This window comes from Erinaceus europaeus, chromosome 8 (genome assembly GCF_950295315.1).
Source record: "Erinaceus europaeus chromosome 8, mEriEur2.1, whole genome shotgun sequence".
In the NCBI taxonomy this organism is placed as follows: domain Eukaryota; kingdom Metazoa; phylum Chordata; class Mammalia; order Eulipotyphla; family Erinaceidae; genus Erinaceus; species Erinaceus europaeus.
Window position 1 is genome coordinate 76,229,969 of NC_080169.1, and position 23,367 is coordinate 76,253,335.

The window sequence follows — 23,367 nt, forward strand, 5'->3', positions numbered from 1 at the left end:
AAAAATAATTTTATCAAAGTAAGGAATGCAAAAGCTGAATAAGGGCAAGAGACTGGCATACTTTAATGATGACTCTTTAGTCAATATCAGGCCACTCCATCAGCTGGGGTGCAAGCTGGGGAGTCTTGAGATTCCCAAACAAACATGATGGGCCTAGACCTCAAATAAATTCTTCTCTCTGTTGTTACCGGTCATCTCTATCAGGAGCAACACAATAGACCCCTTTGTGGGCCCCCATAGGACCTTGCCTTCAACTTGGATCAACAATGGTAGAGAATGTTCCATCCTTCAAAGGGAGGCTAGACAACATACTCGATACGTTCCACCTGGGGAAGATGAGTCCTGAAATTGGGGCAACTTGGAATGTTCCTACTCATCACCACAGAATGTGAGCTCAGATCTACGGGGATGCAAAGGTCACATAGGCTCTTAAGCTGAATTTGAGCCCCAGATCAGATCAAATCGATGGGATTTATCATCAACAATATTTATACACCTTTCCCATATTTGAGAGCTGCTCTCTTCCCTGATCCAGCTTTCTGTTCCTTTTTCCAGCCATGACATCATCTCCTGGAACAATAACTTGGATCCACCTACATATCAAATGTCAGGCTCAGAAAAGAAAAAAAAAAAAAACTAGTATAGTCATGGGCCCTTTGGAATATAACTAAAATAGGACTACTAACTATCTACAAAACAGAGACCCCCCCCAACTCTTCATCTGCACTATTCCAGTCTTTAGGTTCATGATTAGTCAACAATTTGTTTGGCTTCATATGTTAACTCTTTTTATAGCCACCAGGATCCAGATGGTATCGTGATGCCAACCGGACTTCCTTGGGCAGATGACCCCACCAATGAGTCCTGGAGCCCTGCTTCCCCAGAGCCCTGTCCCATTAGGGAAAGAAAGAGACAGGCTGGGAGTATTGACCTGTCAATGCCCATGTTCAGCGGGGAAGCAATTATAGAAGCCAGACCTTCCACCTTCTGCACTCCATAATGTCCCTTGTTCCATACTCCCAGAGGGATAAAGAATAGGAAAGCTATCAGGGTATATGGAGTTCTGGTGGTGGGAATTGTGTGGAGTTGTAGCACTCTTATTCTATGGTTTTTGTCAGTGTTTCCGTTTTATAAATAAAAATTAAAAAAAATGCCTCATGACCAATTCACATTCTGAGATTCCAGAGTCCTCTTTATAAAAGAAGAAAAAAAACTTTTAAAATATACTTGAATTGTGTAGAATATTAAATATATTAAAATCATTAAATAAATAAAAATCATTGTTTTCCAATATTTCATCCATTATTATATACTTAACTTTGTAAAAAAAAAAGAATATGATCTCTAAACTTGTGATAACAGATAATTAATGCTTAAAATAAAAAATTATAATACTAAAAAATTACAATATATTTATTTGAAAAAAATTGTTTTAGATTTTAAATAAATTTACTTTATTTAGTTCATTTATTTGGCTACTTTACATACCAAATATGAGTGTAATCAAAGGATGTTAGTCATTTAAAAAAATTTTTTTTATTTCAACAGCATTTTCCATTGTGTTGTGGAATTAAACCATAACATAAGGATGGCAGGCCTCTGGATAGCAGGCACTTAAAATCCCCTGCAAATGAGTACTTCCAAAGCACCACACATGCAAGTGGTTCTTCATTTAGCAGTTTTAAATGAAAGTTGCATATAAAATGATTTCATTCCTGCATCTTCTTAATGGCTTCTTCCTTATATTTGCCCTTCTCCTTTCCTACTTGGCGAGACTTGGCTTTATGTTCAAGGATCGTCTTGCGGTCTTTGTCGAGTTTTAGTCTAGTGATAACCACCTTGCTGGGCTCGATGCCTACATGGACGGTTATGCCATTTGCCTTCCCTCACTGCACTCGCTCAATGTAGATGATGTATATCTTCCAGTAAACTTGGACTACTTTGCCGATCTGCTGTCCTTTGTAGTGACCTCAAACAACCTGGACTTCATCATCCTTTCGGATGGGCATGGAGCAAACATTGTACTTCTGTCTCAACTTTGTGGAGAGAGGGAAAGACATAGTCTTCCGGTGAATGTGTGAAGGGGCATTGAAATAAGTCTTACTGTTCTTGCTCCAGTCAGAAGTCACCAAGGGAAAGCTATCGGGGGAGGGGGTGGGATATGGAGATTGGGCGGTGGGAATTGTGTGGAGTTGTACCCCTCCTACCCTATGGTTTTGTTAAAAAAAAAAATAAAATAAAAAATAAAATAAAATAAAATAAAATAAAATAAAAAAGAAGTCACCAAGGGGTTGAACTTCATTTTGGCCGCTGGAGCTCAGGCGATGACCGCCAGGGTGTTAGTCTTTTTATAACATTATACTAAACACAATATCCCCTAGGTATATCCATGTTGTTTAAAATAATAGGTTTTCTTTAAAAAAAAAAACAGCTGGGTAGTATTTCATTTCATATGCACAACACATCTTATCTAACCATTTATCAATGGATACCTAAGCTATTTCCAATTTTTGCTCCTGTGAATAATGCTATAAGGATCACAGAGGCACATTTATCTTTTCAAATTTATATTTTCAAACTTTTTTGTGTGTAAAAACCCAGAAGTGGTATAACTGAACTCTATGGAGTTTCCACTTTTAATTTTTTGAGAAATAGCCATACTGATTTCTATAATGGGTCCACTAGTTTACATTCATTAATTTATAGTGAAAATTTTCTTTCTGTATATTCCCTCCAACACCTGTTTCTTTTTTATTTTATTTTTTTGGTTTGTTTTGTTTTTCCCTTTTGTTGGCCTTGTTGTTTTATTTTTGTTATAGTTATTATTGTTGTAGTTATTGTAGAAATGGAGAGAGGAGGGGAAGACAGAGAGGGGGAGAGAAAGACAGACACCTGCAGACCTGCTTCACGGCCTATGAAGTGACTCCCCTGCAGTTGGGGAGCCGGGGGCTCAAACCAGGATCCTTACACTGTCGCCTTGCACCACCTGCGCTTAACTCACTGTGCTACCACTTGACTCCCCAACTTAATCTTTTTAAGAGAGCCTAGATGACTAAGGGATTCACACTGGGTGAAGACTTGTGTCACCATTATTATTTTTAATACTGCCTTAATTCTTTTTTTTTTTTAAAAAGTTCAAATCTAAGATTTTGTTCTTAAAGAGTAACAGGGGCAGGGTTCAGGGGGAAACCCACAAATTGTCCTTTGTCCTTATAAGTGGTCTGAAAGTGTTAAATCTCTCTGATAGGTATGTAAATTCAGCTCATCAGAAGTTTATCTAGCAGGCTTGTACTCTGGGGCCTAAAGCATTTGAAGAAAGTGTGATAATTTTGAGTTTATCTCTTATGTATCTCAGCTAGAGCAAAAGGCACACGGTCTGAATCTACATGGTGTCTAAAAGGTGTCTCTAATTGGGAAGACCTTACTGACATCTAGAAATAGAGTGGCTGAAGGCTGAGGTTGCCCTGTTGACCTGTCACTGGCCAACACCTGTTTCTTATCTTTGGGATAATAACTTATTCTCATAGGTGTAAGATGATATCTTGTTTTTATTTGCATTTTCCTAATAATAGGAAATGATAGATATCTCTTCTCTCTCTTCACTCTTTGGTTTCTTTTCTCTTTTTCTTTCTTTCTTTTCTTTTTTTGTCATCATTGGGGCTCCACCATTCCAAACCAACTTTTTTTTTAAGATAGAGACAGAGGGAAAGAGAGAAATACTGCCACATCAAAGCTTCCTCCAGTACAGTGGGAGCTGGGTAAGAACCAGGGCCCTGCACATGACAGAAGCAAGCACACTATCCAGGTGAGCTATCCTTCTGTCTCTGAACATCTTTCATGTGCCTTTTGTTTGATCATCTATATAGTTTCCTTGGAGAATTGTGTATTCAAATACTCTGCCTGTTTTATTATTTTTATTTTTTAATTGCCACTGAGGTTATTGCTGGAGCTCAGTGCCTGCACTATGAATCCACCACTCCTGGTGGCCATTTTTTCCTTTTCTTTTTATTTTATTTGATAGGACACAGAGAAATTGAGAGAGGAAGCCAAGATAGAGAGGGAAAGAGAAGGGCAGGGGTAGATAGCATAATGGCTATACAAAGTGACTCTCATGTCTAAGGCTCCAAAGTCCTAGATTCAATCCCCTGCACTACCATAAGCCAGGGCCGAGCAGCACTATCATTAAAAAAAAAAAAAAAAAAAAGACAGAGAGAGAAAGAGCCCTGAAGACCTATTTCACTGCTTATGAAATATCTCACAAGTGGTGAATCAGGTCTGTTTCTCTCCCTCTCTATCTCTCCCTCCCTCCTCAATTTCTCTCTTTCTCTATCCAAAAATAAATAAATAAAAATAAAAAAAAAAAGAAATATCTCCCCTGTAGGTGGGGAGCAGGGGCTCCCACCTGGGTCCTTGCACATGTGTGTGCTCAACCTGGTAACCACCACCCACCCCCCCTTTTCAATGAGTTTTGAACATTAATATTTTATCAGATACATGATTTGTAAATATAATTTCCACTACAGTAGAATATGTATTTTTATGGTAGTTTTTTCACTGTGTAGTTTTTTAGTTTGAAGTTCCATTTGTTTATTTTTAACTTTTTTTGTTCAAATCATTTTATTATGGGGAGTTAATGGTCTACAGTACAATGGATACAATTCCTTAGCCTCTTAGGAAGCATATGAATGGTAGGTACTTCTCTTATATCCTTGACTCCAAGGAACAATGAAACTCTCACTTAGTTCTAATGTCTCAACTTGTATGCAAAACATCAACTTGAAGGCGTTCTGGTCTCTCCTTCTAATAGACTTTGTTTATCTGAATTCTCTAAATAGGCCAATACATCTAAAGTAAGACATGTAGACCAAAGTTGGGGGAGAGAGTGTCTTGCAAACAATTCCTGTGGAAAGATGAGAGTTTGTATCTGTGTCAACAACTATATTGTAAACCATTAGTAGAGAGTGTCTTGCAAACAATTCCTGTGGAGAGATGAGAGTTTGTATCTGTGTCAACAACTGTATTGTAAACCATTAACCTCCCAATAAAGTGGGAAAAGAAAAAGGGAAAAGAAGATAGTAGTTGGGGAGGTAGTGCTATGGTAGAGTGTTAGACTTGCAAGTCTGACGTCCCGAGTTTCATGGGCATAGCATTGATGTGTCAGAGTGATGTTCCAGTTCTTTTTCTCTCTCCCCTTCTAAGTAATGAGTAAATACTAAAACCTTATTGCAGTAACATTTATTCATATTATTGTATGATACATCTATTATATTCTTTCTTCTGGGGATTGCTTTTATAATTCAAGGTTTTCTGTGGTTTTAAAGAAAATGTTTCATTGTTTTTTGTTTTATTTCTGTGAAGAATGTCATTGGAGGTGGTAGAGCAGTAGCACAGGCGGTTAAGTGCACATGGCACAAAGCGCAAGGAACTGCATAAGGATCCTGGTTCTAGCCTCCAACTCCCCCCCTGCAGGGGGGTCACTTCATGGGCAGGGAAGCAGGTCTGCAGGCCTCTGTCTTTCTCTCCCCTTCTCTGTCTCCCCTCCTCTCTCGATTTCTTTCTGTCCTATCCAATATCAATGACAACAAGGGCAACAAAATTAGAAAAAAATGGTCTCCAGGAGCAGTGGATTCAGTGCAGGCACTGAGCCCCAAGCAATAATCCTGGAGACAAAAAAAAAAGAATGTCACTGGTATTTTTGTAGAGATTACATTGATCTGTATGTTGCTTTAGGGAATATAGGGCTGTTTATTTTTTGTTTTCACCCCACCAGGGTTATCAGTGGGGCTTGGTGCCTATAAATTCTACCATTCCCAGTGCCCATTTTCCCCCTTTTCATTCTTTATTTTTTTAATCAAATGGTTAACGGTTTATAGTATAATTGTTAGCCCATAGGTACAAGTTCTCATCTCATCAGGATAGATGTCCGCAAAACAGTCTTACTCCCAAATTAAGTCCATCATGGTATGCCCTAACCCCATTTCTGCCCTCTTTCCTCAGAGTTATGTGCTTTGGTGTAATACACTACCAGTCCAAGTATTATTTTGTGTTTCCCCTTTCTATTCTTGTTTCTTAAGTTCTTCCCAGGAGTGAGATCATCCCAAATCCATCTGCTTTCTGGCTTATCTCACTTAATAGTACACCTTCAAACTCCATCCAAGATGAGGTGAAGAAGGTGACTACACCATTCTTAGTAGTTAAGTAGTATTTCATTGTCTGCATGTGCCTCAACTTTCTTAGCCACTCATCTGTTGTTGGACACATAGTTGGCTTCCAAGCTTGAGCTATTACAAATTGTGTAGCTATGAACATAAGTATATACAATACAGATTTATTCAGATGAGTATGCTTATTTTCTTTTTCCAGGAGAATTATTTGGGAACTGAAGGCAGGTCTGAGGAGTGAAATTGTTGTTTCTTTGGTGGGGGGATATAAGTAGAGAGACAGAGAGAAGAGACACCTACAGCACTGCTGTCTTGTTCTTGAAGCTCCCCTCCCCCTGCAGGGACTCAAACATGGTTCTTCCCATGTGGCAGTACATCATTATACCAGTTTCACCATTACCTATCCCATATAACCATTTAAGCGATGCAATTCTAATCCATGAGCACAGAATATCTTCCAATTTCTTTGTATCTTCTACTTTTTTTTCTTTTAACAACCAGAAACAGTTCTTAATAGGCAAAAAGGAGATAAAAACAATTTAGAAAAATCCTTTTCCCCATTGACACAATCAGGTTTTTAAGTCTTTTGTCTTACAAAGGAATGGAAAATCCAACTTTGGAGATCAGAGATTGAATATTAACTATCTCTTTCTTTTTCTTTTCAACTCTCTTATAACAATTCTAAACTCACACCCCTGACAACTTCCTAGATCATCCAAGTCCCTCATATACTTTAGGTGCTCTCCAGAGAAGGTTAAATGTACCTGAAAGAAAATTATACAACATGATACTTAGGGTATTTGGGGTAAAAAATACAACATAATATTTGGGGTAACAATCAAACACATCAATAGATTTAACAAAGTTATGCTACAACATAAAGAAATTAATTTTAGTTTGCTAACTCTGCTGCCTATTAGTTTTGTATTTGTTATAAAAAAAAAACAATGACAACTATCTTATAAATGTACTCATTTGTTATGAGGGTGAAAGGTAGTATGCACTAAGCACTTGGCTGCCACGGGAGTGCTTTTGACTGCTGAGTTCTCTCACCTCTCTCTCTCTCTCTCTCTCTCTCTCGGTTGAGGCAGCAAGTAAAAAAAAAACAGCATCAAAGCTTCTTCAGTGTAGTGGTGGTTGGGCTCAAACCTGGTTAGTGCACATGGCAAAGTGGGCTGTTTCATTGGACTGAACTCTACCTTTAAAAAAAAAAAAAAAAATATATATATATATATATGTATATATATATATATATATATTTATTTATTTATGAGAAAGATAGGAGGAGAGAGAAAGAGACAGACATCACTCTGGCACATGTGCTGCCAGGGATCGAACTCTTGACCTCATGCTTGAGAGTCCAAAGCTTTATCACTGAGCCACCTCCCAGACCACTGAACTCTACCTTTTAAAAAAAAAAAAAAAACAAGGAAATTGGACTTCCAGAGGCGGAGCTACGAGCAGCAGATCACTTTCTCTCCTCTCCTCTCCTTTCCCAGATCAACTAGAAATACCAAAGGAGACAACCCGGGACCGAAACAAGACAGGACTAGAATGACCACAGGAACCCAGTAAATCACCGGTGAGTACAAACACGTGTGGCTGGTGACAGAGAGGAGAGAGGGGTTTAAGGAGAGATTAAGTGACTGCTAACAGTTCAGCAGTTTATCAGTTGAGACACCACCTCCAGTCAGCTCCACCAACAAGGGGACAGCTTAAGGAAGGAGAGGACTCCCCAGAGACTCACCAAGTGCAACTCTGAGTCTCCATTGCTACTACCCTCAGAATCTGGAGCAGCTACAGGGAGGGACACCAGGGGACAGAGATCTAACCAGGAAACCCAGAAGACCTATACCTCAGTGGCATAGCTGAGGGGCTGTGAACGTCTCTTTGCATAACCACTGGGTTATCTCTGCCACACCCTGCTTTATCTCTTGGTCAGGAGTCATTGATTAAGCTAAGAAGCCTATTGATAGTTAAAAAACCCTCAGGCTCCCATAGCCTACAGGGAAGGGGGGGAAAAAAAAAAAGAAAGAGGCTTTTAAACCACTGAGCTCCAACTCAGGGATTGAAATAACTGTTAACTTACACCACCACCACTACTACTACTACTACTACTAGTGTTTGCCCTTCTTCCGTAGCCAGTCAACAGCATCAGGTTGAGCCTGATGTAAAGTTTTGAGACCTCCTTTGAATCTGGAGAGGTGGCAGTCATTGACTATGTGGGTCATAGTCTGTCTGTAGCCACAGGGGCAGTTCAGGTCGTCTCTGGCTCCCCAGCGGCTCACCGGCCATGGCCTGTTCGATAGCGATTGAGGAGGGCCCAATCATAACGTGCTAGGTCAAAACCGGGTTGACACTTGCAGGGGTCTGTGATGAGGTGTTTGTTCTTTACCTCAGCTGACTGCCAACTCTGTCTTGTCTGCCAACAAGAGTCTGGAACACAGAAGTTCAGTGTAGGCGTAGGGGACCAGATTGGATGATGAGACGTCAAGTGTTGGACAGGGTGGGCGAAGATATCCGCATATATTGGCAGGTCCGGTCGAGCGTAGATGTGGGAAATAAACTTAGATGATGCCGCATCCCGACAAATATCTGGTAGGGCGATGTTGCTAAGAACTGGCAACCATGGAACCAGGGTGGAACGGATGGTTCCAGAAATTATCCTCATGGAGGAATAAAATTTGGAATTGACCAAGTGGACATGGGGGCTATGGAACCATACTGGGGCACGGTATTCTGCAGTGGAATAGCATAATGCCAGAGATGATGATCGTAGTGTGGAAGCGCTCGCACCCCATGAGGAGCTGGCCAGTCTTGCAATGATGTTATTCCTCACGCCCACCTTTGCTGCAGTTTTTATGAGATGTTCGTGAAATGACAGAGTGCAATTGAGAGTAACGCCAAGATAGACTGGCTGGGCTTCATGCCGGATTCTCATATCGCCAAGCTGCACATTAAGCTCACGCGAGGCTGAGGCATCGTGTAGATGGAAAACAGATGATACCGTTTTTGCAGTGCTAGGGATTAGTCGCCATTTTTTACAGTAATCAGATATTAGAGACATGTCTTTTGTGAGTGTTTCCTCGAGGATGTAAAACTTGGATGCCTGAGTTGCACAGCAGATGTCATCAGCGTAGATGAACTTCCGTGAAGAAGTTTCTGGAAGGTCATTGATATAAATATTAAATAGCGTAGGAGCCAGAACAGAGCCCTGGGGAAGGCCACTTGAGACAAGTCTCCATCTGCTAGACTTGTCACCCAGATGCACCCGGAATCTTCCGTTTTGGAGAAGAAACGATATAGTGTTAGCCACCCATTGAGGCAGGCATCTTGAGATCTTGACTAGGAGACCACGGTGCCAGACCGTGTCATAGGCTGCTGTGAGATCAACAAAGACAGCACCTGTCTTTAAATTCTTCTGGAATCCATTTTCAATGTAAGTTGAGAGGGCCAGGGCTTGTTCACAGGTAGATCTTCCTGGGTGGAAACTAGCTTGGGTGGGTGATAGGAATTTCTCTGTAAGAGGAGACATACGTGACAGAAGCAGCCTCTCAAGGAGTTTGTAACACACGGAGAGGAGACAATTGGTCTATAGCTGGCGGCCAGTGTTATACCACCATGAACCCTTTAATTAACTTACTTAGACACAAGTCAATCCAGGCAATAGTGATCAATAATTTGAAAAGTACTGATAAAGGAAACTCATAACATAATACATAAAATGGTTAAAACAACAAGAAGATATATTGGAGAATCAAACCAGGACAAGAGTCCAACTAAAAGTCCTCCAGAGGGTGAAGCACAAAATAACGAGTTCAACATCCAAACATTAGCTAAGGAAATAATAACAGGAGTGAGTAAAGAATTTGAAAAAATTGTAATCAGAAATGCAGGAACAACAAATGAGAATATGGAAGAAAATACTAATTATCTCATGGTTATTAGAGAGCTGAAAGCTGAAATCACTGAGCTAAGAATGCAACTAGCTGAACAAGCTAAAACAGTATCAGAGCAGGGCAACAAAATAGATGAACTCCAGAAAACAGTAGAGGGCAGAGAGAATAGAATCTATGAGGCTGAAGAAAGAATTAGCAAGATTGAGGATGAATTAGAGACAACAAAGAAAGAAGTAAGAGATCTCAAAAAGAGATTAAGAGATGCTGAAAACAACAACAGAGCCCTATGGGATGACTTCAAAAGAAAAAAATATATGCATTATTGGCATACCAGAGGAAGAAAGAGAAGGAGAGGAAGAAAGCATTTTCCAGGCCATAATAGCTGAAAATTTCTCTAGTCTAGACAACATCAAAGACATAAAAATTCAAGAAGCCCAGAGGGTCCCAAACAGAATTAACCCAGACCTAAAGACACCAAGACATATCATACTTAGAATGGAAAGGAATAAGGATAAAGAAAGGATCCTCAAGGCTGCAAGAGAAAAACAAAGAGTCACCTACAAAGGAAAACCCATAAGATTAGCAGCAGACTTCTCCATACAAACACTACAGACCAGAAGAGAATGGCAAGATATCTATCGAGTGCTCAATGAGAAAGGCTTTCAGCCAAGAATACTATATCCTGCTAGACTGTCATTCAGACTAGATGGAGGCATCAAAACCTTCTCAGACAAGCAACAGTTGAAGGAAGCAACCATCACCAAGCCTGCCCTGAAAGAAGTTCTGAAAGGTCTCCTATAAACAACCAGACCACCACAAATAGGGCATATATCAAAACACTCTAAAACTCTACAAGAATGGCGTTAAAATATCTTCAATCTTTGATATCAATAAGTGTCAATGGCCTGAATTCACCTATTAAAAGACAGAGTAGGAAGATGGATCAGAAAACACAACCCAACAATATGCTGTCTACAGGAAACCCACCTAACTCAACAAGACAAACACAGACTTAATGTGAAAAGATGGAAAACTATCATACAAGCCAATGGCCCACAAAAAAGGGCAGGAACAGCTATTCTCATATCTGACATGATAAACTTCAAAATAGATAAGATAAAAAAAGATAGGAATGGACACTACTTAATGCTCAGAGGCTCATTCAATCAAGAGGACTTAACAATTATTAACATCTATGCACCCAATGAGAAGCCATCTAAATACATCAAACTTCTACTGAAAGAGCTAGTAGTCTGTAGTTTTCTTTTTTGGTTGTGTCCCTGTCTGCTTTTGGTATCAGGGTGATGTTGGCTTCATAGAAGCTGGCAGGGAGTATTCCAGTGTCTTCAATCTTCTGGAAGACTTTTGAAAGTAGCGGTATTAGTTCTTCTTTGAAGGTTTTGTAGAATTCACTTGTAAAACCATCTGGTCCAGGACTTTTATTTTTGGGGAGATTTTTGATAACTGTTTCAATTTCATTAGCTGTGATGGGCATGTTCATGGTATCCACTTCCTCTTTACTTTACTAACAGTAACACAATCATAGCATGGGACTTCAACACCCCACTCTCTCAACTTGACAGATCATCCAGGCAGAAAATCAATAAAGACATAAGGGAGCTAAATGAAGAGATAGATAAACTAGAACTATTAGACATTTTCAGAGTCATTCATCCCAAGAAACTGGAATATACATTTTACTCAAATCCACATGGATCATTCTCAAGGATAGACCATATGTTAGGCCACAAAGACAGCATCAGCTAATTCAAGAGCATTGAAATCATCCCAAGCATCTTCTCAGACCACAGTGGAATTAAACTAACACTTAGCAATCAACAAAAGATTAGTAACAGTGCCAAAATGAACACAACAGTACACTTCTTAACAACTTCTGGGTCAAAGAGGAAATCAAGGAAGAAATCAAAATGTTTTGAGAGTTCAATGAAAATGAAGACACAAGCTATCAAAATATTTGGGACACAGCTAAAGCAGTTCTAAGAGGGAAGTTCATTGCTATACAAGCACACATTAGGAAACAAGAAATAGCATCATCATACTCAATGGTGAAAAACTGGAAGCATTTCCACTCAGATCAGGTACTAGGCAGGGCTGCCCACTATCACCATTACTATTCAACATAGTGTTGGAAGTTCTTGCCATAGCAATCAGGCAGGAACAAGGAATTAAAGGCATACAGATTGGAAGAGAAGAAGTCAAACTCTCCTTATTTGCAGATGACATGATAGTATACATGGAAAAACCTAAGGAATCCAGCAAGAAGCTTTTGGAAATCATCAGGCAATACAGTAATGTGTCAGGCTACAAAATTAACATTCAAAAGTCAGTGGCATTCCTCTATGCAAACACTAAGTTAGAAGAAATTGAAATCCAGAAATCAGTTCCTTTTTCTATAGCAACAAAAACAATAAAATATCTAGGAGTAAACCTAACCAAAGAAGTGAAAGACTTGTATACTGAAAATTATGAGTCACCACTCAAAGAAATTGAAAAAGACACAAAGAAGTGGAAAGATATTCCATGTTCATGGGTTGGAAGAATCAACATCATCAAAATGAATATATTACCCAGAGCCATCTACAAATTTAATGCTATCCCCATCAAGATCCCAAGCACATTTTTAAGGAGAACCGAAAAAATGCTACAAATGTTTATCTAGAACCAGAAAAGACCTAGAATTGCCAAAACAATCTTGAGAAAAAAGAACAGAACCGGAGGCATCACACTCCCAGATTTCAAACTGTATTATAGGGCCATTGTCATCAAAACTGCTTGGTACTGGAACATGAACAGACACACTGACCAGTGGAATAGAATTGAGAGCCCAGAAATGAGGCCCCACACGTATGGACATCTAATCTTTGACAAAGGGGCCCAGACTATTACATGGGGAAAGCAGAGTCTCTTCAACAAATGGTGTTGGAAACAATGGGTTGAAACATGCAGAAGAATGAAACTGAATCACTGTATTTCACCAAATACAAAAGTAAATTCCAAGTGGATCAAGGACTTGGATGTTAGACCAGAAACTATCAGATACTTAGAGGAAAATATTGGCAGAACTTTTTTCTGCATAAATTTTAAAGACATTTTCAATGAAACGAATCCAATTACAAGGAAGACTAAGGCAAGTATAAACCTATGGGACTACATCAAATTAAAAAGCTTCTTCACAGCAAAAGAAACCACTACCCAAACCAAGAGACCCCTGACAGAATGGGAGAAGATCTTTACATGCCATACATCAGATAAGAGTTTAATAACCAACATATATAAAGAGCTTGCCAGACTCAACAACAAGACAACAAATAACCCCATCCAAAAATGGGGGGAGGACATGGACAGAATATTCACCACAGAAGAGATCCAAAAGGCTGAGAAACACATGAAAAAATGCTCCAAGTCTCTGATTGTCAGAGAAATGCAAATCAAGACAACAATGAGATATCACTTCACTCCTGTGAGAATGTCATACATCAGAAAAGGTAACAGCAGCAAATGCTGGAAAGGGTGTGGGGTCAAAGGAACCCTCCTGCACTGCTGGTAGGAATGTCAATTGGTCCAACCTCTGTGGAGAACAGTCTGGAGAACTCTCAGAAGGCTAGAAATGGACCTACCCTATGATCCTGCAATTCCTCTCCTGGGGATATATCCTAAGGAACTCAACACATCCATCCAAAAAGATCTGTGTACACATATGTTCTTGGCAGCACAATTTGTAATTGCCAAAACCTGGCAGCAACCCAGGTGTCCAACAACAGATGAGTAGCTGAGCAAGTTGTGGTCTATATACACAATGGAATACTACTCAGCTGTAAAAAATGGTGACTTCACCGTTTTCAGCCTATCTTGGATGGACCTTGAAAAATTCATGTTGAGTGAAATAAGTCAGAAACAGAAGGATGAATATGGGATGATCTCACTCTCAGGCAGAAGTTGAAAAACAAGATCAGAAAAGAAAACACAAGTAGAACCTGAAATGGAATTGGCATATTACACCCAAGTAAAAGACTCTGGGGTGGGTGGGTGGGTAGAATACAGGTCCATGAAGGATGATAAATGACATAGTGGGGGTTGTATTGTTAAATGGGAAACTGGGGAATGTTATGCATGTACAAACTATTGTATTTACTGTTGAATGTAAAACATTAATTCCCCAATAAAGATATAAATTAAAACTAATTAATTAATTAATTTTAAAAAAACCACTATATTTATTTATTGGATAGAGACAGCCAGAAATTGAGAGGGAAGTGGGTTATAGAGAGGGAACAAACCAGGACTGGTGAGATAGCATAATGGTTATGCAAAAGTCTTGCATGCCTGAGGTTCCAAAGGTGCCAATCCCACCATAAGCCAGAGGTGAGCAATGTTCTGGTCTTTTTAAAATAGATAAAATATTTAAAAAATAATTTAAGAGAGAGAGGAGACCTGCAGCCCTGCTTCACCACTCGCAAAGCTTTCCTCCTGTAGGTAGGGGCTAGGGGCTCGAACCCAGGTCCTTGTGCATTGTAACGTATGCTCAACCAGGTGCCACCACCCAGCCTCAACTCTTTATTTTTTTAACTTAATCACTGACATAATTTTGAATTTTCTTTCACAGCCTGGCATTCACTCTAGTTTGTTAACTTCCCCCAATTGTTTGCTATAGCCATGATCCCTTTAACTTGCCTGACATGACTATCAATATTGATTTTAATTTCCCTGGAAACATTTTTACAAAATCTTCAGTAAACATACCCAGCACCATATCTGCCTGATCTCCAACAACCCCACCCTTGTTTTGAAGGTGATCAGGAGACCACCTTCACCTGACAGTCCAAACACATATATTGCTTCAGTGATTTTAGCAACATCCTCACTGAGAGACTCCTTAACAATCCAGAATACTTCTTTCAAAACTCTGGAACATGCTTTTGAAGGTGACATTAGCTTCTCTTCTTCAATTCTGGAGCAGCACCATGTAATTCCATTTTCTTGGTAACTCCACTGAGTGTTCATTCACTTGAGAAGAAATCTGGCAACCAAGAAATCTGGCCTGGTTTGGTAGACATCACCACTTTTTATTCCTCCTTAATTTAAGATAACTTCATCAAACAGAAAGTCAGCCAGGCTTAGCAAAATAGTCTACTTGGATAGTGAGCTGCTTTGCCATGTATGTGACCCAAGTTGAAGCCCAGCCCGAACTGCATTGGAGGAAGCATCCGTGCTGTTGGTCTTTTTCACTCTCTAGCTCTGCTTTTTTTTTTTCTTTTTTTTTTTTTTTTGCCTCTCTATCTGAAGAGGGAAAAGAGTCAGCTGGAATGATGAAGCCCCACTGATGACAAAATAAATAAAAATAAAGTTTCCAGTAAATCGTGTTAGCTTGTTGACAATCACATGTGCAGCAGCATTTGGAATGATTTCAACTTCTCTGCTGTGACTTTCAACACCAGTTTTTCCCAGCATGCCCGTAGCAGCAGTGTGTGTGGCTGTTTTAGTTCACAATACGTTGGCTTCTATTTCACCTTCAAATTCTTCTGTCATTCAAGAAAACCTACACATAATCAGAAGGACCTTATCTATAGCATATTTAGCAATGATATAAGCACAGCACTGATTAAACTCCATTGGATTTAGATATAGTGGTGAACTGAGATTGAGGCTATGAGCAATGTCGTTATTTTTCAAATAAGGAATATAAACTTTTGATGTTAGGTACTTGTTGCTGGTGTTGACATTCATCATCCAATCTCCCCCTCTTTTTCAGTTTAAATAAATTTTGTTATTCATAGTTAATTACAAGATTATAAAATTACAATGTACAATTCCACACCACACCCACCACCAAAGTCCCATATCCCCAGCTTCCTACCTCCCTTAGTTCTTTTTTTCCCCCTTAATCCACTGTATTTGTAGGTGTTTCCAATGTGTTGGTGAAGATAATAGCACTGGCATTATTCACCAAAATAGCAGTTCCTCCACATTTCTGGACTGCTTTCTTCACTGCACTACTAATTTGCTGTTCATGATTGACAGCAACTCTTGGCAAGACCATTCCTCCAGCTGCCTCTATTTCTTCAATAGAAAATAGTGTGCCTGGGTGGTCTTCACCAATATAAAAACATTTGCTCTACCTTTTTCTCTCTTTAATGTAACAACTTTTCTAATGCAGTGGCTCTGACCTGTGGTTAAAAACTGTACATTTGTGGTCCGGGAGGTGGCACAGTGATATAGCTTTGGACTCTCAAGCATGAGGTTCCAAGTTCGATCCTTGGCAGCACATGTGCCAGAGTGATATCTAGTTCTTTCTCTCTCCTCTTATCTTTCTCATAAATAAATAAATAAAATCTTAAAAAAAAAAAAACCTGTACATGCTACTGGTACTGGGTGGTGTGATGTCCATAGATGAATGTCAGTGGCAAAAAACAGAAGAGGTATTGCACCAAGGTAAAAGACTCTGGGGTATGTGGGAGGGAGAGTACAGGTCCTGGAAAAGGATGACAGAAGACCTAGTGGGGGTTGTATTGTTATGTGGAAAAGTGAGAAATGTTATGTATGTAAAAACTATTGTATTTACTATCAACTGTAAAACATTAATCCCCAATAAAGAAATTTTAAAAACTTTGTATTTACTGTCCAATGTAAAACATTAACCCCCAATAAAGGGAAGAAAAAAAAAAAAAAACAGAAGAGGACCACTCTGAAGGCTTGGGTTTTGTTTCTGTCACATTCATTTTTTTTCATCCTTCTTTTAAAAAATTATTTATTTATTTATTTATTTATTTATTTATTATTGGTTAGAGACAGAAATTGGGAGGTAAGGGGGAGATAGGGAGAGAGACAGACACCTACAGCCCTGCTTCATCATTCCTGAAGTTTTCACCCTTGTAGGTGGGGACCAGGGCCATGAACCTGGGTCCTTAAACACTGTAATTCATGCATTTGACCAGGCCCCAGAAACATTAATTCTCTACAAAGGTGTGTGGCAGTAGTTATTCTTTCAATAGCTAAACCTCTGGAAAAACCACTTAGTCAGCAGTATCATTTTTTTTTCTTTTGATTTCCTATCAGTATCCCAGGAGATGGTGCAGTAGATAAAGTGTGGGACTTAAAAACATGATAGTTATCAGATTCACTTCAGATTTAAAACCAGTTTCTCATTCTTTTTGTAAGATTAGGTAGTATTCCATTTTAATCTTGAATAATAGCATGGAACTAGATGATATCTATTGCCTCGCTTAAATAAAATTAAATAAAATGAAAAAAACCTCATATACAGCACAAAGCGCCAGGACTGGCGTAAGGATCCTGGTTCCATTCCCCTCCTCTCTACATTTCTTTCTGTCCTATCTAACAACGATGACATCAGTAACAACAACAATAATAACTACAACAAAAATAAAAAAACAACAAGGGTAATAAAATGGAATAAATAATAAGTAAATATTTTTAAAAATTCATATACAAATTAAGGCTATTGCTATGATATCTCTGTTATAACAACTGTTTTTATTATTTTACCAGATAATAAAATCTAATATTCTTCCTATACTTATCTCCAAGAACCTTGAAGATAAAGCTACAAATGATTTATAAAATATATCACTTACCGTGTGATCCGGGAGGTGGTGCAGTGGATAAAGCATTGGATTCTCAACCATGAGGTCCTGAGTTCGATCCCCGGGAGCACACGCACCAGAGTGATGTCTGGTTCTTTCTCTCCTCTTATCTTTCTCATGAATAAATAAATAAATTTTAAAAATCTAATTTAAATATATATATATCACATACCATTTACATAGTAATTTAAGTGTCAGTATAACTGAAAAATTTGCTTATAGCTCTTTGAACCTTGGTCTGTCCACACTCCCTGATGTCACCTTTGACACTGGCTTCTGAAATGGACAGAGACCTGGCATAGCAGTTTCATTTTCAGTTTTAGAACTTTATTCAGTAGTAGATTTTAGTGAGTTTCTAATCTTATTATTACCTTTAGTTAGAATTTTCTCTTCCATGTTCCATCCTCCAAAGGGAGGCTGAACAACATACTCTGTGTTCCACCTGAGGAAGATGGGTCCTGAAATTGATGCAGCTTGGAAGGTTCCTACTCATGACCACAGAATGTGAGCTCTGATCTACAGGAATGCAGAGGTCACATAGGCTTCTAAGCTGAATATGGGCCCCAGATCAGATCAAATCAATGGGATTTATCATCAACAGTATTTATACACCTTTCCCATATTTGGGAGCTACTCTCTTCCCTGATCCAGTTTTCTGGTCCTTTTTCCAGCCATGACATCATTTCCCCAAACAATAACTTGGATCCACCTGCATATCAGATGTCAGGCTCAGGGAAAAAAAAAATGTGTATAGTCATGGGCTAAATGACTAAATGGGCTAATATGACTAAAATAGGACTACTAACTATCTACAAAACGGAGACCCCCCAACTCTTCATCTGCACTATTCCAGCCTTTACGCTCACCATTAGTCAACAATTTGGCTTTATATGCTAACTTTTTTTTCAGCCACCAGGTTCCAGATGCTAACATGATGCCAAACAGACTTCCCTGGGCAGATGACCCCACCAATGAGTCCTGGAGTCCCGCTTCCCCAGAGCCCTGTCCCACTAGGGAAAGAGAGAGACAGGCTGGGAGTATGAATCGACCTATCAACAACCATGTTCAGCAGGGAAGCAATTATAGAAGCCAGACCTTCCACCTTCTGCACTCCATTATGGCCCTTGGTCCATACTCCCAGAGGAATGAAGAATAGGAAAGCTATCAGGGGAGGGGGTGGGATATGGAGTTCTGGCGGTGGGAATTGTGTGGAGTTGTACCCCTTTTATCTTATGGTTTTTGTTAGTGTTTCCTTTATTTACTTATTTTTAATATTTATTTATTCCATTTTGTTGTCCTTGTTTTATTGTTGTAGTTATTATTGTTGTTGTTATTGATGTCATTGTTGTTGGATAGGACAGAGAGAAAAGGAGAGACGAGGGGAAGATAGAGAGGGGGAGAGAAAGATAGACACTTGCAGACCTGCTTCACTGCTTGCGAAGTGACTCCCCTGCAGGTGGGGAGCTGGGGGATCAAACTGGGATCCTTGCTCTTGTCCTTGTGTTTTGTGCCATGTGCACTTAACCCACTGCACTACTGCCCGACTCCCATATATATATATATATATAATATATATATTATATATATTATATATATAATTATTATTATTTATTAATGAGAAAGATAGGAGGAGAGAGAAAGAATCAGACATCACTCTGGCACATGTGCTTCTGGGGATCGAACTCAGGACCTCATGCTTGAGAGTCTAAAGCCTGATCACTGAGCCACCTCCCAGACCACTCAGTGTTTCCTTTTTATAAATAAAAATTTTTAAATAAATAAAAGGAATTTTCTCTGCCTTTATTTAACCTGGTCCAAAAATGTCAAAGTATTTCAGCTACACTGATCACATATCCTGTGTCTTGAATCTTCAGAGAAATCCATTAAAGGAGGAAAGGTCCTTCTTTAGGGATATTTAATGAAGTGATTCTCTGGGTCCTATACTGCAATATAATTTTTCTTATCACTGTAGTTCAATGCTCTCTAAAATCTGCATGTTATTAAAATCCATGATTTTTAATTTTTGTTTATTGTATTAATATTAATCTACCATCTGGACCCTCCATATATCTTTGTTGTTGTTGTTGTTGTTTCCTTTCACTGCCACCAGGATTATGCTATGGCTTGATGCCTTCAGGATGAATCCACTGCTCCTGTAGGCCATTTATTCCTTTTCCTTCTCCTTATTCTTTCTTCCTCTTCCTCTTCCTGTTCTCCTCCTCCTCCTTCTCCTTCATTTGATAGGACAGAGAGAAATTGAGAGGAAAGGGGGAGATAGAGAAGGAAAGAGGTAGAGAGATACCTGCAGTACTTGCTTCACTGCTTGTGAGGTTCTCCCCCCTGGAGATGGGGAGTTAGGATCTTGTCCTCCATATAAATTAGCAACAGTAGAGATTACCTCACTCTCCCAAGGGAGTCTGGGTTAGTCATCCTAACATGCTACTCGGGCAGGGGTAGATAGCATAATGGTTATGCAAACAGACTGCCATGCCTGAGGCTTCGAAGTCCCAGGTTCAATCCTCTGCACCACTGTAAACCAGAGCCGATCTGGGAAAAAACAAAACAAAACAAACAAACAAAAAAAAGCACCTAAGGTGCTACTCAAGGAAGATTGGTCCTGAAATGAAAGCAGCCTAGAATGTTCCCAGCTGTGACTATGGACTGATAGCTCAGACTGACAGGAACTAAGTTTTACAGGCTAAATATGAATATACATGGGACATGAGTCAGATTGATGTGGTAAAGCTAATTGTATGTATATATTCTCTTCAAGTTTTTGAGCTACTGTTTGCCTTAATCCAGCTTTCTAGTTCTATTCTTAAGTCTGACTACATCTCAGACAATATTTTTAGTTCACCTCCATGTTAATTGTCAAGCACAAAAAATTTTACTAAAGTCATGGACCCCTAGAAATTATACCTAAAATAGTCTTTCTAGCTTCTTACCACCCTAGAATTCCTGTTATCACCTGTTCTATTCCTATTTTTTATTCCTATTTATTAAACATTTTATCCTGCTTCAGATCATTACCTGCCTTTCAGACAGCAAATTGCAGATGCTAATATGATGTCATCCTAAACTCCCTGGCCAAAGGACTTCACTAATGTGACCCAGAGCCTCACCTCTCTAGAGCCTTACACCACTATAAGCCAGAGCTTATATTAAATACATAAATAAAATATAACTTTGATTAAAAAGATAGAGAGGGGGGAGAAAAAAAAGAGAGAAATATGACTATCTGGAGGACATAATCTTACCATAAATAACCAGAAATTATACACCTACTAACTATGGAGTAGGAGATAGAGAACTCAAGAGTGAATTAAACATTTCAATTTATGTAGTTGAGAAATGCTACTAACAGAATTGCTTGAGAAAAGGTTTAGGTATTTATCTCTGGTTGCGTTTATGATACATGAGGAATAGCCAGGTAGAGAGTTTGAAGAGAAAATTAGAAATACCAGTTGAGGATCTTTTCTAGAGACACAGATAATGGAAAATCGTCAGCAAGAAATGGGATTTAGAGGTAAGAAATAGAATGAACTGATTGATAAGAGAAGAAGATCAAGGTCAGAGCTGTAGTAGTGTCAGCCTCCCACCCCCTCACCTCATCCCCTTTTTTTCTTTTATTGTATCAAAAAAAAAATTGTAAGCTTTCTGATGTCTTTGAAGTATGGATGCTGTCTATAAATGCCTTTAGTGAAAAGAATTTGGGTATTTTAGTAACTCAAACTCTCCTTGAACCGGGAACTGGGTTGGCAGCTTATTTTTGTGCCTACAGGCTTCCTGTGATCTGACCTAAAGGTAAATCTATGTAACTTGTTTAACCTGAATACCACGTCAATAACCAAACCCTTAGTCAAATCATTAAACAATTAATTCAGCAAGTGCATACCGATCTGGTCTAATTGGTCAATAAGCTGATTGTAATGAAAAATTAAAATGCCCCTTTGTCACCGCAATCAGAACAATGAATCATACAGTCATTTCATGAGATAAACATTTAATTTTTTTCAGTTATTAACAGGTTTAAAATCAAACTGGCAACTAGTCTGAAGCCATGTAAGTCATGCCTACATCAATGAGGTCAGAGCTCACTAACTTCTTGCCCTTTTTGAGTGATACTGGCAGGCTGGAATCATGAGCAAGGAAAGGGGATGGAAAGAAAACAAGGAAAGGAAAGAAGACAGAAAAGAAAAGGGAAAGGTGAGAGGAAACAGTGGAGGGGGAATTAAAGAGAGACAATAGAGAAACAGAAAAAGGAGACAGGATATCCGAATTTGTTCTTACAGGTTAGAATGAATTATTTTCAGCAGAGGATCGAGACAGCTGTTAGGTATAATGGGAAGCATGCATTTTGATATCAGACAGCCTGGGCTCTGAGTCTTAGCTCTGCCACTCTTATCATGTGACCTTGAACCAGGTCATCTTGCTTCTTTTCTCTAATCTAAAGATATCGCAGAGTGCAGAACTGTGGTTTTGGAACAGCATTTAAATACTAATTCTGACTCATCCCTGCTGTATGACCTTGGGCAAAAGTTACTTAACCTCTTACAAACTCAATTTGCTCATGTTTTTAAAGTGGAAATGAGCATAGAATCTGATTAACACTGTTGTGTTAACACTAGCACAGCTTCTTTAATAATTTTGGAAACTAGAATTTGCTGCAATCGGCTTGTAAAATATTTGTAAATGAGGGAGTAGAGCAGCGGATTAAGCGCAGGTGTCCCAAAGCACAAGGACCCGCATAAGGATCCTGGTTCCAGCCCCTGGCTCCCCACCTGCAGGGGGCTCGGTTCGAAAGCAGTGAAGCAGGTCTACAGGTGTCTGTCTTTCTCTCCCCCTCTGTGTTTTCTCCTCCTCTCTTCATTTCTCTCTGTCCTAACAACGATGACATCAATAACAACAACAATAATAACTACAACAATAATAAAAAGGACAACAAAAGGGAAAATAAATTAATAAATAATTAAAAAAATTTAAATCTATTTGTAAATGCTTCTAACTCAATGCCTGGGTTATTCAGGTACTCATAAGCAGTTACGTCCCTTCTGTCAACATTTCAGGTGGTTCTGATAGAGTTGATAAAAGAATGACATCTTTTGATTGGGTTTGGTGTGTTTCAGCAAAATAAAGAACTGAAGTGCAGCGGGGGTGGAGTGGGGACTGCTTTCAAGTCCTGGTGCCTGATGATGGAGGAAGATCCAGGTTGGGGGTGAGAGTGTTTTGCAGAAAACTGAAAAAATTTTACTTAAGTACCAACAGCTTATTTACCAAAAACACTTAGCCCTCCCCCACACCCACACCCACACCCCCCAAAAGGAATGATGTCTTTTAAGTCCTCGTTCTCCATCATGTCACATTTAAACCCAAATTCTTCAGATCCCTCATCCATAGCCTGGTCTTTCTTGGATCAAATCCAAATAAATGGATCACATTCAGAAGGATAGCTTAATAGGTTGTTTTATTCCAAAACAGACTTTTGGCATGTAAACTTGGCATAGTTATGGTATGCTGATTAAAACAATAACCTGGGAGATCTAGGTGTTTAGAAATGAAAGTTTAATTTTAGTAAAGTTCAAGAACTGGAAAGACACTATAGTTTGCATTCTCTTGTGGGTGATTTTTTAAAAGATTTTATTTATTTATTTATTTATTTATTTGAAAGATAGGAGAGAAAGAACC

The 23,367-nt window shown here is 39.0% G+C and overlaps 2 pseudogenes; both read right to left on the reverse strand.

The window, feature by feature from the left end:
- Window positions 1-1,686: 1,686 nt before the first annotated feature.
- Window positions 1,687-15,082, reverse strand: LOC103118145 (large ribosomal subunit protein uL24-like; annotated as a pseudogene).
- A 113-nt stretch (window positions 15,083-15,195) lies between these two features.
- Window positions 15,196-23,077, reverse strand: LOC132539726 (hydroxysteroid dehydrogenase-like protein 2; annotated as a pseudogene).
- Between the last annotated feature and the right edge of the window lie 290 nt (window positions 23,078-23,367).